General features: G+C 34.8%; 1 pseudogene; it reads left to right on the forward strand.

The window, feature by feature from the left end:
- The first annotated feature begins 6,551 nt into the window (after positions 1-6,551).
- Positions 6,552-7,439, forward strand: LOC117073261 (annotated as a pseudogene).
- Positions 7,440-14,731: the final 7,292 nt, after the last annotated feature.

Below are 14,731 nucleotides of genomic sequence, written 5' to 3' on the forward strand. Positions count from 1 at the left end.
CATCAGTTAATGCTGGAAGAAGCAGCATAACAGGAAAATTCCAAAACCAAATATGAAGAACTTCATTGGGAAAATCAAATAAGAACTAATATTTAAAGTTCTGTATTTAGATTAGTCTAAGAGCTCGTTTGATGTACTAGGTAACCTAGAGATAAAATTGATCACATGTGAGGGGGAACTCCAGTCTTTCATCCTTGAAGACATATTCTAGGCTCAGTTGAAACTTGATAATAAATAAGTTATTTTAAATCAACTAAGAAGAGACCACTAATATTAATTTTCTATTTGTTCAACTCTGCAGCTATTCAATCTGGATAATTTTGACATCTCACATTCAATACTTCAAACTTAGTAGAAATGCTTTCTTCTAGCTAAAACTCCTAGTTCTAGTTTCTAGTTCCTTCCTTCAGTTGTTTTAGAAGATACATGATGCCTGCCATGCTAATCATCAAAACTCTCATTCATAAAGGGGTGGCAAATATTTTAAAGGCACATGTGAAACAAAATGAGTTTATGATCAAATCAGAAATTTTCTCCTTTCCATAATCCCTGCTGGGTTAATAATCCCACCAAATCAAGGATTTGTGTGACAATAAGAATTTATATTGGTTTGAACAAACACCCAAGTCATTCTGAGATTCCAGCTGCACCACACCTCACTCAAGCAGGTTGCTGCTCATTGCCTCATATAAGTGGATATACCCAAAAGGAGAAAAACATACAATCTCTGCTCTATCATGCTGTGTCAAATGTATTATCAGTGCCTTCTGCATTTTCCTAAATTCAAGATTATAGGTTGCATTACAACCCTTGTTATACTGTTTGACTTTAGTCAATTCTTTATAATTTGTAAATAAGTTTTGGAAATGCTGATTTCGATCATTGCAATTTTCCCTTTACATTTTTACATATGGGAATGATATTGGTTTAATCATAAAATTATTTTGCTTTACTTGAGGGAAATAGTACTATATGTCTACATCTACATAATAATTTCAACACTGAGAATTTTGCTTTGAATACTGTGTAGCCCAGCTTGTAGATACGGAAAGAATACCTAAGAATTGAGGTGTGTGAGTATCTTTTTTGACTGGATACTAAAGCCTCTGCCTACCAGTCATCTAGTGTGACTACTAGATGTTTGGAGAAAGCCAAGCAAGATATGCAAGCAAACTTCATTTTGACCTGTAAGCCATGTAAACCAGAAGGATGGCTTCTCCTGGGATTGTCCTACAAGGACTACTTTGCATATGCAATAAAGTTTGCCAGACAGCTGCTCCTAAGAGCTAAACTTTTAAAATTTTTCTACTTTCTATTTTTGTTTTGTGGAAAAGATCCAGACAGCCAAATATTTGTGCTGGAATTATTTCCTTGTCCTACTCCTGTCGGACACAAAAGCCAAGAAAACATTCTATTTGCTTGTTCCAAAGGGGCCATATATAGATGACTAAATGGCAGGCATTGAGCTATGTGAAAAACAAAAGCAGTTTATGTGACAAAGGAGAGAGAGAGACAAATAAAAGAACAAGAAAATAAATCTTTGTCTCACTATTTCACTTGAAGACAATATTAAATACTCAACATTTTTAAATCCTCCTATTAGTTTTAGGTGACCACTTTTGCAAGAAAATATAATATTTCTGTGTTCTCCAATATACGTTTCTATTTTGGTTTGAGATGGTAGAAAACACAACCAGGAGCTAGTAGAAGACACCCCCCATCCCCCAAACTCCCCCAACAAACCAGCAACAACAGCAACAACAAACGATTTTCATAAACACAATGTTCAGAACTGTTAGATAAACATTCCAATTTCGAGCTCTAAGTACATGAATGCTGTTATCCTCTGATGTGAAGAGTAAATATTTTTCCAAAGTGTCTTATTTGAGAAAGAAAATTACGATATAGATGCAATTTTGTGCTGACATCATTCTACACTGTTTGAAAATAATAAAAATAGCCTGTGTTAGGAATTTTTTTAACCTTATATATCAAATTCGATGCCTTTCTTTGAAAGTACCTTATTAAATAAAATAAAAGCCTCTGAGATCTGGGGAATGACTGATCTAGGCTTGGGGAAGGAGGATGATGAGAGTCGCTGATGACATTGCTTATCAAGAATACTCTTCCCATTTGGAAATTGCCAACAGAACTCTTGGAAGGACATCTCCAATCACTCTTTAAAGAGTGCGATCAGTGTGAAGAAGTGTGAAAAGTACCTCCAGATAAAATGGAAAACAGGAAATCCTTCAGGATGAAAGACGGAACATTAAAAAAAAGAAGAATTCTCTCCTTCCTCTAAATGACTAAGGCACTACATTAGATAGGAGTGGTGCAGGGACAAAGAAATGCTATATAGGATTTCATATGGGAAAAAGGAATTTCAGCTGCAGTAACTGGGAAACGATTGGATTAGATAGTACATGTGGTCTCTTTCAACTGTACAATTCTGTGATGTAGGTATTATAGGAGCAGAATGTTTACTGCAGTATTATTCATTACAGTGAAAACTATTGTGTCCTAGGCAGAACATCATGATTGTCAGAATAATATGAACATGTAAATGCTTATCGTCTAGGCTTTTCATATGGTTAGACATAAGTGTCCTCTTCATTGGCTCTTGTCAGCCTCAAGCCCTTTGCCTGGGAGGTGTCTGGTTTTGCTGAGAGCCCAGCAATTTGCCAATGGGAAATCTTCCTCTTGGGTGAGCAGCTCCTGATTGGTATCACCAAGTCACATCATCTCTCAGAAACACTGTTTGAACGGGAAAGAATCTGCAGGAAGGAGAGAAATTAAACAAATGGATGGCCTAATAACAGTAAAATCTGAAAAGCCCACAGAAAAGGAAAATAGACCAATCAAGAAAATGCCATGATGGCACGGTTTGAGATTACAGGGAAGTCTGATGTCCTGATGTCCTGACATCCTAACCCAGGCAATCACCCAAGCAGCAGTTAGTTAATAGTTGTCAGTATGAAGTGAAAATCTAGCAACAGAATTTTGTCTATTTTAATGGACACCTTCCATTTCCTTTTCTTCAACCAGGCATGGTTCCTGTTCTTTGCAGGAGGAAATTTGGTCATCCACAGACTAATACTTCATGAAATTTTACCTGACAGACTTTATTTGGAAACAGGATCTGTCAATCTTGCCTGGGATTTTTATGCCTACAGAGAATTTTCTGCAGAACCCCACACTTCACTCTATTAATGACAGATTCTAACAGGTGTTATTTTCTTGTCAAACTTTTCATTCCTCTCATGACTGTTAGACAGAGACCACCTCCAAACTCAATTCTGAAGATTCACAGTTTATCTTCTATTTTTACCACCCTCTCCTCTCCCTCCTCCCACATAAATCTTCAGATGCCTTTCTGAAATGGATATTCCGACCTTAAACCTTCATTCTATGTCTTTCTATTGTCCCAACTTCCTATGGACATTTTGCAGTTTGTATTCTTTCTATCTCCATGTTAAAAATTTCTTGAGGTTCTTTTCCTTCATAACCCTAAACATCTGATAGCAGTTAATTCTTTATAAAATATTAATGTCTTTCTTTTCCCAGGCTGTAAACATTTTCTAACCTAGACTCATGACTTTAATTATGGGAATGACAGTCTCTGTGGCATTCAGGTAGGAAAATACTTTCAAAAAATCACTACAAGTATTCACCCAAAGTTGTGATGGACCTTCTTAAGATTATATTTGAGATTTGTCTCCCCTGTAGGAATCTATCATGTAGAATAACTTTTCTACTAAACCATTTTTATAATTTATAGAGTGTTTTATTCCAAATTAAATAAGTTATTTGGCAAATATCTGGTTTATATATAAAATGATGATAAAATATTGATTTGGGTGACCCTTCCTAAAACGGACTTTTGTTCCAAATTATCCAATTTGGTTGTACTCACATCTGAATTTTTTACACAAAGTTCAAGACTTTTCTTCACTTTTAGCATTATAATATGGCTTGTGTAGTTTTTTGTTTTGTTTTGTTTTTGTCTTTGTTTTTGGAATTTAGGCTGCTACATATCTGATAATACGCCTTATAAGAATGTGGTCATGAAAAGTATTAAGCCTACTGAAAGATTTCCAGGTTGCCATAAACAAGAGGCATTGCCAGTGTGTGTACACAGGCAACACAGTTTGATTTAATCTCATTAAATCCACTGTATAAGGAGGAGTTTTTGCATTACTGCCTATTAGCCTCTCTCTGTTTTCATTGGAGACACACTGGTAACCACTGTTAGCATAAAAAATTCCCCAAAGCAAAAAGTCTATTCTGTAAGTATAATTTCATTAGGAATTTACATGTAAAACAACAAAATCATAACATATGTTCTATTATTTACTAACATCCATTTGAATATTTCATCCAAGTAGTTCAAAGTGTTTAAACAGTTTGAAAATAGATAGAAGTCAAATTTCCCTTAAGAAATCTATTTTAAAATATTGTGAGCATATGTCTGGTGTGTTTACAAGGAAACTGAGTTATAGTATTTACTAGTTAATTGATCTTAAATCTGATGTATATCTTATCACATCAAAGGTAAATTGAAAAGTGAATATATAACTAGTTCTTCTTTTTATCTTTGGATAATTTTTTCTCTAGACTAGTGACTGAAAAATAATTTTCATGATTTTCTCTCAGTCTGTTTATTAGAGGACTTAGCACTCTTACAAAGTGATTTACTCAACATGGACAATTATGTATATCTTAAGCATTCCTATTCACATATGTTCTGGGACTTTCTGAAAGATAACCTCATGCCTTATTAATTAGACGAAAATTTTAAATCCCACCAGAAACGTAAGGTCATGTTCCCAAAATTCATCTCATTTCCTTTCTTGGAGTATATACAAAAAGACTTACCATGCTTCTACATGCAGTAATGAGACTTTTAGACAAAATAATCTTCAGTTGTTCATTCTTCGTGTCTAAGGCAGCTTTTGTCTAGAAAAATATTAACCTCTTTCAGCAGTCCCAGTAATGCTTCAATTATTCTTGGGAGACTTAATATGAACATAACTCTGTGTGTGTGTGTGTGGTGTGTGTGTGTGTGTGTGTGTATGACTTATTCCTTCATCAAAACTATTAAAAAATCATTAAGTTGCTTTGTAGGAAGTTGGATGAGAAGCAGCTCCATGAGCCTCCTGAAAAGTCCTTCAGAGGGGATTATAGTGTACTCCCTTCTGATATTACGTAGCAATTATATTTCTCTTTGGCACCACTATGTAATTTCCACTGGAATAAGATTTACAAGTTATTCATTTAGATTATTTTGGTGATATACAATTAATTTTTTTATGTTCTTGTTTTCGGTAATTTTTGTTCCTTGATTTTTTGGGGTTTGTGGATGGTGATCTAAGTTAACTCCTATCATTATCAGAATTCCTTAGGATAATGTGATAACCTCCTTGCTGCATTTTGCATTCCTCTTCTTCAATTTAGAGTAACTGGCCACCCCTTGAGAATAAATGGACACAAAGTTTTTAGGTATTTTTCCACCTCCTTGCATTTTCTTTAGCCTTGAGTTCAACCCAAATTTTGCATTTGGTTTGGTCTTTAAAGTATTTTGCATTCTTGGGTAAGGAAGACTGTGAATGCTGAATAATGACCCACACTCTCACATTCATGCTTAAAGAATTCCAATTAACTTTGTCTTCAAAAGACAGAAAGTGCATAGCAAGGAGATCTCCAGATCTCCAGAAAAATTCTTCAACCTCTGCATTGACTCAGTATAGCCATCTGTAATGAACTAAGCTTCAGAATTTAACAAACATGGCAAGGCCAATTCTAGTTACTGGATTAAGCATATAACTTATTGGAAATATAAAGGCATGACTCCATGGCTATATCTTAGGGTGATATGTGCGCTTATGAACTTATGAGATTTGTCATTATAGCTATTAGAAAACTCCCAAAGGAAATCTCTATAATGAGTTGTTTTCTATGTTATGAGTGTATTCAGAGAAAAATAATTTTCTCCTTTGGGATGTTTTTGGAAACTTTCCTGCACTTTACTATTAAGGCAACCACAATAGTTATTACAACTTTGTTCTTTCTTTTCTTTGGGACTGCCATCTTTTGCTCACCCAATATTGCCAGAAATAGCAATTGCACTTTTATGTCTTTGTTTCATAATTTTGCCTTCAAAGCAGATTCAAAGAAAAAATAGATGTAGAATTTTCTCTTACCCAATAAGTCTTTCTCATACAATAAAATAAATAATGCTACTATTCCCTTGATATGCTGTGTAAATCAACTTCAGAAAATTATATTCTCATCTTAGACATGAAATTATGAAGCACAAAACAAGACCTCTTTTAAGGAAGAAGAACTAATCATATACAAGGATGTGCTTGAAAATAAGCAGCAATCATGAAAAGTTGTTTGTGTGTTGCAATCGAATCCTTCTCAGTTTCAATGAATTTACAGAGTTTATTGGCACCCACATAATTTACTCGGGAGATAATGATATAACAAGCAGACCGTTTTATTTTCTCTTTCTTAACTGAGTGAATTTAGTTAACAAAAGATTTTATTGTAACAGTAGAAAGAGTCTGAGAATGAAATTTCTCTTTTCCCCAAAAGACATTCAAAACCCGAGATGTTGAGAGAGAAAATCCCATTATTTCAAATTAGTTGTTTCCCAAAAATTAAAAAATGGGTGAATGGTTAATCTTAGAATACACAAGATGGTATGTTCCAAGGATTAGTCGTTTTTGTCAGCTTTGCTATTTTTAAAGTGGCTTAAATTAAGGTATTGAATATAATTCTTACAAATTATGGCACAATATTAAAAGACCAGTTAATTTCATAAAATATTATAAGAATTCTCAGTTTCGCTGGAGGTTTCCTGCGCCAGTGTTCCCTCGTGTGGCGTGAATCCGAGGGCGTCGTGTTGAGATGGTGGCTGCGATGACTCGCGGGATCAGGAATTTCAACTTAGAGAACCCAGCGGAAAGGGAAATCAGCAAGATGAAGCCCTCTTCCGCTCCCAGTCACCCCTCTACCAACAGCCTCCTGCAAGAGCAGATTAGTCTCTATCCAGAAATTAAGGGAGAGATTGCTCATAAAGATGACAGATGCTCTCATTTCTAAAAGATGTGTATGTTGATTGCAAAGATCCTGTGTCTTCCGTGCAGGTAAAAGCTGCTGAAAAACGTCAAGAGCCAAAGGAATTCAGATTGCCCAAAGGCCATCACTTTGACATAATAAACATTAAGAGCATTCCCAAAGGCAAAATTTCCATTATAGAAACATTGACATTTCTCAATAATCATAAACTTTATCAAGAAACGTGGACTGCTGAGAAAATAGCGCAAGAATACCATTTAGAACAGAAAGATGTGAATTCCCTTCTTAAATATTTAGTTACTTTTGAACTCAAAATCTTCCCTCCTGAAGACAAGAAATCTATACAATCAAAATGAAGAAAATCACAAAAAAATTCCTATGTGTACTCCTCATCCCTCATGCTGTATATTTTCTCATTTTTTGCATGTTAAATTATGTTAACTGCGAAGTGTTTAATGCTCTCATTGTGAAAGCATACTCTTAATATTTATTAGCTCCCTGACTTTTCAAGATTGCCATAGAATATATTTTGTTTTCTTTTCATTTGGTTTGGGCATATTTCATATGTACCTGTCAGCATGACTAATCAGCACATCTGTACCTTTACTATAAGTAAAAGAATCAATTTGTTATTTTAGACACATCATACCAACTTTTAAATTGATCATATGACCTCTTGGGAAATGTCCTGAATCCCTCATTTAACTTTTACTTTCCAAGTTAGGTGTTTAGTTCATTCTTCATATGTGATAGTGAAAATAAAAGCTTTCCTGACTCTTAAGACTGACATTTTCTTGTTAGGGAGAGAAACTCAATAGAAACGTAGACTAACAGTATTTCCCAAATAAATAAAGGCACACAGGAGAAAACAATGAATCAATAGAATCAATGAAAATTACTACTCCTGGGAATAAGAAGTACTGAGGATTTATTTTATTTTGAATTGGTTTTAAGTATGGAATAATTGTCTTTACAGTTATAAAAGATAATTAGTGGTATTTGCAAAATGTTGGAAATTTCTGCTTTGACAAACAAATAGGTAAGTCCCATGGCCTTCAGAGAGGCAGGCAGCAGTAGAAATTTTCGAAAAAGTAACATTTTTCTGGATTTAACATGGAAATAGAAAAATTAAAGAATAATTTAAAAACCATGATAAATGAAATTTAGTGATTATATGTAGTTTCGGATGTTAATGCTAGTTGAGAGAAGAGAGAAAAAAATAGTAAGTAGAAGCAGAGAACAGGATCATTGGAAGGGATCTGAGAAATTGCTGCTTCATCCATTTTAGCAAACTTATTAGCACGGCATGTATCTTGAGTGAGAGTGTGTGAGTTTAGCTCTGCCTAATACATTACTACTTGTGGGATCTTTGGGAGACTATATCCTCTTTGAGACTGAATTTCTTCAAAATGAGAATAATGCTAACTTACTTAAATTTAAGGGTTATCACGAAGAGAAATGAAATAGTAAAGGACTACAAAGGAACAAATATGAATTTTTTTTTTTTTTTGCAGTGGAGAAACAAGCACCTGGGGAGAATATATGACATAAGGTTTCTGTAGTTTATGACCTAGCCAGGCCCAGAACTTAGTTTTTCAAATCCTAGTAGTGTGTTTTTTCTGTTGTGCCAAAGAGCAGCACACCTCAGAGAAGGGAAAAGGTGTGAATTGTGATATATTGGGGTTGTCAGTGCTTCTGAGGGAAGATGGGCATCGCTGCTTCCCAGAGATGCCCCTGGAAATGATAGAGAAGATACTGAGGAATCAACATAATGATGGAATGAGGCTTTCGTAGTAATGCTGAGAACAGAAAAATAGACTAAGTGGAAAATTTGTAAGCATGTCTTTGAATGTAGATTTGTTATGTGAACAAACTACCTAGTTAATTTTTAGTTCAATACAATAGTTGTTTGAAGAAAACATGAAATAACTTCACAATATAAAATGTGTTTTAAAACTCCTGTAAATCAGTCAAAACTTTATTCCTTTTATCATAATAGTCACTAATTGAGTCACTAATACTAGGACACTCTATTTCTGAGCCATCTTCTCTACTCATATGTGCACTGTGTGGTTAGGCAGCTGTTATGTGGTGTCACATGATAAAATAAAGGACTTCTTCCCACACCATTAAAAAAAAAACAATTCTCAGTTTCACAAGAGACTTCTGATAGACTAATTAAGAAATTATCTCAAATGTATTGTTGAAAAAAATAATTATTTATCATAAGTGTTACCCCAAAGACTCTAACCATTAGGTATAGATTCACTTTTCTGAATGTTGAAAGATTAATTGTATTAACAATTGAAAAAATCATTTATTTTATTTTATTTCTGAAGAGGAAGTACTCTCTCCTTTGGCATTTCTTTTTTGCTTCCTAGTCAGATTTAACTTGAAGTCGAATTAATTCAAATAAATGAAAAGAGCTAAATGTCATACAATTAAAGCATAAGGGAAGATAGCATTAACAATGGAGACATGATGGATTTGTCAGTGGAACTTTTTTTTTTTTGGAGACAGAGTCTTACCCTGTCTGAAGTGGAACCATCACAGATCACTACAGCCTCGAACTCCTGGGCTAAAGCAATCCTCCTGCTTCAGCCTCCTGAGTAGCTGGGACCACAGGCATGCACCACCATGCCGACTGATTTTGTCTATGTTTTTGTAGATACAGGGCCTCACTTTGTTGCCCAGGAGTTTGCCTGGTCTCAAACGCCTGGACTCAAGTGATCCTTCCACGTTGGCCTCCCAAAATGCTGAGATTATAGGCATGAGCCACCGTGCCTAGCCAATGAAATTATTTTAAAGGCCATTAGAAAATACAAATTTAAAAATTGGTAGAAATGAAGACTTTCTTGACTAAATTTAAGTGAATTTATATACTATAGAAGCAGATGTGATGGAATGATTTCAAGGTAAAGTGTACCATTTAATTACACACATTTGGAACTGGAACTTTCTAACACCCTACCACCTCTGTAGCTATGTAAATTTGCTATGGTGCCTAAAACAGTTTGAATCAATACAGGTGAACAGCATCTACTTTTTTATTTGCCTATTTATTTATATTCTCTCTCATCCATTTGACATAAACTTATTTAGTATGTGCCTTATGTCATGCTAATCCTTCCTGGTTTCAATTAACTTCGAGAGTTTATTGGTACTCACCTAATTTACCCTGGAGATAATGATATAACAAGCAAAATATTTTACTTTCTCTTGCTTAGCTGAGTGAATGTAGTCCCCCTGTGTTAGGCACTAGGGGAGAGATAAAGATCAGTAAAACACAAACTTGCCCTTCATTCACTCAGAGTCACTGGAGAAAGTAACATGTTAATAGTATCATAAGAGCAATAACAGAAGTATGTATAAAAATCAGTGTTCTTATAGAATAAGGGTTCATTTGCTCTAAACAAGACCAGGAAAGAATTAATCTGAGCTGGACCTTTTTTCTTTTTTAGTTTTAGTTTATTGACAAACAATAATTGCACATATTTATGGGGTGCAATGTGATGCTTTAATAAATATATACATTGTGGAATGAGCAAATCAAGCTAATTAACATCTTTATCACCTCCTATACCTATTGTTTCTTTGTGGTGGGAACACCTAAATCCATTTTTAGCAATTTTAAATATACAATATGTTATTATTAACTATAGTCATCTTGCTGTACAATAGATTATCAGAACTCATTCTTGGTGTCTAGCTAAAGCTTTGTACCTTTTGACCAACATTTCCCATTTCCCCACCCATTCCCCATGTTCAGTCTCTGGTAATCACCATTCTACTCTCTATTTCTACAAGTTCAAAATTTTATATATTTTTACTTTTACTTTTTACATTTTTAATTTTTGTGGGTACATAGTAAGTATATGTATTTATGTCATGGGGTACATGAGATGTTTTGATATAAGCATGCAAGGCATAATAATCACATCATGGAGAACGGGGTATCTATCCCTTCAAGCATTTATCCTTGGAATTACAAACAACCCAATTACACTCTTCCAGTTCTTTTTAAATGTACAATTAACTTATTATTGACTATAGTCACCCTGTTATGCTGTCAAATTCTAATTCATTCTTTCTATTATTTTTGCACCCATTAGCCATCCCCTCATGCCCCCTACTTCTCCCATCCTTCCCAACTTTTGGTAACCATCGAGTTCAATTTTTTAGATTCTACATATAAGTGAGATCATGCTTCAAAGCATCATTAACAGGAACTGACAGCCAACTGAATCTCGAAAGGCCTATGTGAGTGTAACAGACAAAATTTCAAGAAGGCGTAGGATGAGAAAATGCATAGAAACATGGAAATAAATTGGTTTATTCAGTGAGAGAGAAAAACATAAGAAAAGAGTGGCAAGAATAGAGCCCTGGGAATCACTAGTATCTCAGGGAACTAAGCAAATGGAGAAAGGGGAATCAGAGAATCAGAAAACCAGGATAGAGCCATGTTTCTGAAGCTAAGGGAAGAAAAAATGGTCAGAATGAAGTAGACAGTATCTCAATGCTGGGGAAATGGCAAATAAGATAAGCTTAAAAATTATCTGTTATGCACAGCATTAGGAGATCAGCAGTGTTTTTCCAAGAGCCATTTTAGGAGACTAAAGAGGGCCAAGTTGCTAACTTCATTTCCTGTTTTTAAAGAAAACTGAAGATGAAGATAAGACATCCACCATTAGAAATTTACTCACGTTCTATTTAGGGACATAAAATATAAGTGCATTTATTATTTGAGTCAGCCCTGTGCTATGACACAGTTAGCATTATGCAGTGGTAGCTATAAACAGAAAGGATAAGTTTTGACGGAGGCTGGCAGAGGGGTAGGAACAATATGGGGCTCTCTAAGAGACCCCAAGACTGGGAGAGGGACACTGTGGGAACTGTATGAAAGAGTGTAATATGAACTTTACAATTTCACTAAGTGTAACAGAGCATAAGTCCAATCTTTATAAATGAAAGCACTTGGGGAATTACTCTGTTTCGAGGATGACATTCTATCACCTCTAAACAAAGAGAATACTTTTCCATCAGGGCAGTTCCATGAAAGCTGAAACAACTGACATGACAGAAAAGAGAAAATTTGGAAAATCAAGGATGTTGAGAATATTTCGACACATTTAAGTATTTAGCATTCTGTGAGGTTGGGTTTTTTTTAACATTACTTTCTCCATAGAAATCAAAAATGAAATACTTCAATGAGATGTCATTCTACCATATTATTCGCAAATATGTAATGTAGTCAATTATTTTCTGGATATCAGCAGAAATTACTGGTCCTGAGAGTGATTCTCCTTTATTTAAACCTGGTCTTAAGTATGTTTCTAATAAGATGGATGTTGTTATCAAGGAAACCATTGTATTCTCACTCTTTTACCCACTGCATTCCTACTCAGGTCCCTGCATTCTTTGACTTCCACAACAGAAATAAGTGTGGACACACACGTTATTTTCTATAATTTAAAAGACCAATAAAAGTTGTATATTTAGCTGTCATAGGACAACACAAACTACTGTCTAGCAAATGTAACTTGTTGCCCCCCACCCCGCCAAAAAAAAAAAAAAAAACCCTCTTAAAGCACAAGTTTCCGAGAGAAACAAATAATGGTAAAAGGGTACTTTTTTGAAGGAAAAGTTTGGGAAAACAACATTTTATGCTATTTAAAATTCATGCTAACAAATAAAAATCAATAGCTTGACAGACTCAAAGTTCAAATCAACAGGAGAGGTGATTTAAGTTACATCTATCTACATTTAGGACATTTGGCAATTTAGCATCTGTGTTTCCAATAAACGTCAATAAAATTCCTTTTCCAAATTAAAAAGCAAGATTAGGAAAGAAAAGAGACTCTGGACTGAACTATAAACTCTGGCACATGTTTCTAAGAAACAGGGAATTAATAAAACATTCTTAAAATTTAATCAAATACTATATTTAATAGAGAAGAGTGCACTGACTCAAAATTCAAGCAGTCTCTTTTCCTGAATTCAATTCACACATAGAAACTAAATAATACGAGACTGTGCATTAAGGAAAGATCATGTGAAATACTTTGAAAAGGTGCATTGCCCGATGTATACATTTTTTACACCATTTATCTACATTTCTTCCTTCCATTAGCAAGCAGGACAGCATATATAAACATAAAGATATATTAATATGTTCTGATCACCATCAGTGCAGGTAACTAATAACTATCTGTCCTTGGACAAAAAATGACTCTGATTATACATCAAATATAACTGAAGATCTGTTCATCTAACAGTAGATCTCTCAATTGTTTGTATTCCACTCCTAGTGAAAGGTGAGATTTACCTAAACAGAAATAACCATAAAAGCTGAATTTGGTCTATTCTTCCTAATGTTCTTTGCTTCCTTTAACACTTTCTGCAGTCACCACTGGAGCTGTATAGCAGCAAATCAAATTGAATGGACTATATACAAAAAAAAAAAAATCAGCAGATCAGAAATTTATACAGAATGCTCCACTTCTACTTTGTAATATTACTCATTGCTCTTTCAACTTGGTTTCACCTTGATTTCCACTCTTCATCCCATGTCAATAGAAAAGTAACATAATTTGAGTGTTTACCCTGCCTCTTATGGTACATTCCTAAGAAACACTGCATTGGCTCCTTGTGTATGGACAATGGATACCTCAATCCACAGGAACTCAGACATGAAATTTTCAGCACAAACAACATTATTTAGTAGGTTAATTCCAGTCCCAGATGAGTACCCAACCCAGGAATGGAATGGTTTTAATTTGTAAGAGGAAGCTATCAAACAGGCTATAACTCTTCTCCATTCAGCTTCGGGGACTCACTGCCACCAATCTGAGTCAATTTTGGTTATTTTGATAACTAGTCTTGCATGAGCTGTTCAGTCTTAAAAGTTTTGGCATGGGCATGTGGAAGTTTTCTTATTTTAATAGAGGAGTAGTTTGTATCAGCATAAGCATCCTGCAGATATCAACTATAAACTCTGGACCAAACAGAAAAAATAATCACTAATTTTTACTTTTCTTCCCAGGTCAGGTCATTAAACCCTGTGGGAGTCAGACTACAGAGTCTGTGGCAGTCATTATAACTGGAAAGTAAGGGACAAAACCCCAAATGAGAAAGCCACAAGAGGAAAGCACAAAAACATAAAGTGGAAACCTGAACCATGTACATAGGAGAGACTGCAGGAAGCCCTCTGTAAATACCAGTTGAAAGTCTGAAAGAAATGAGTGGATATTTTAACTCCTGCCCTCCACAGAGGAGACAAAAGTGGAGACTGAGGCCAGCTAAGTTGTCTTTCTGTTAGAACAAAATCAACATTTTGTTCAGAAGGAAATAACCTAAGGTCTCTATAGCATATCATACACATTACTAACATTAAAAAGATGGACAATGCCAAGGCTTGGTGAGAATGTTGTGCAGCTAGAACTCTCATACACTGATAAATGGATTATAAAGTGAAGCAACCACTTTGGAGAACAGTTTTGTAGTTTCCTAAAAAGTTGAACATACAACTACCATATGACTCAGACACTCCCTTGCTACGTATTTACAGAAGGGAAAAATATATGTGTGTACATACAAAATTTGTAAATAAATGTCCATAGAAATTTTACTGTAATAACCCCCCAAATCA

This window comes from Trachypithecus francoisi, unplaced genomic scaffold (genome assembly GCF_009764315.1).
Source record: "Trachypithecus francoisi isolate TF-2019V2 unplaced genomic scaffold, Tfra_2.0 Lachesis_group4, whole genome shotgun sequence".
NCBI classification, from domain to species: domain Eukaryota; kingdom Metazoa; phylum Chordata; class Mammalia; order Primates; family Cercopithecidae; genus Trachypithecus; species Trachypithecus francoisi.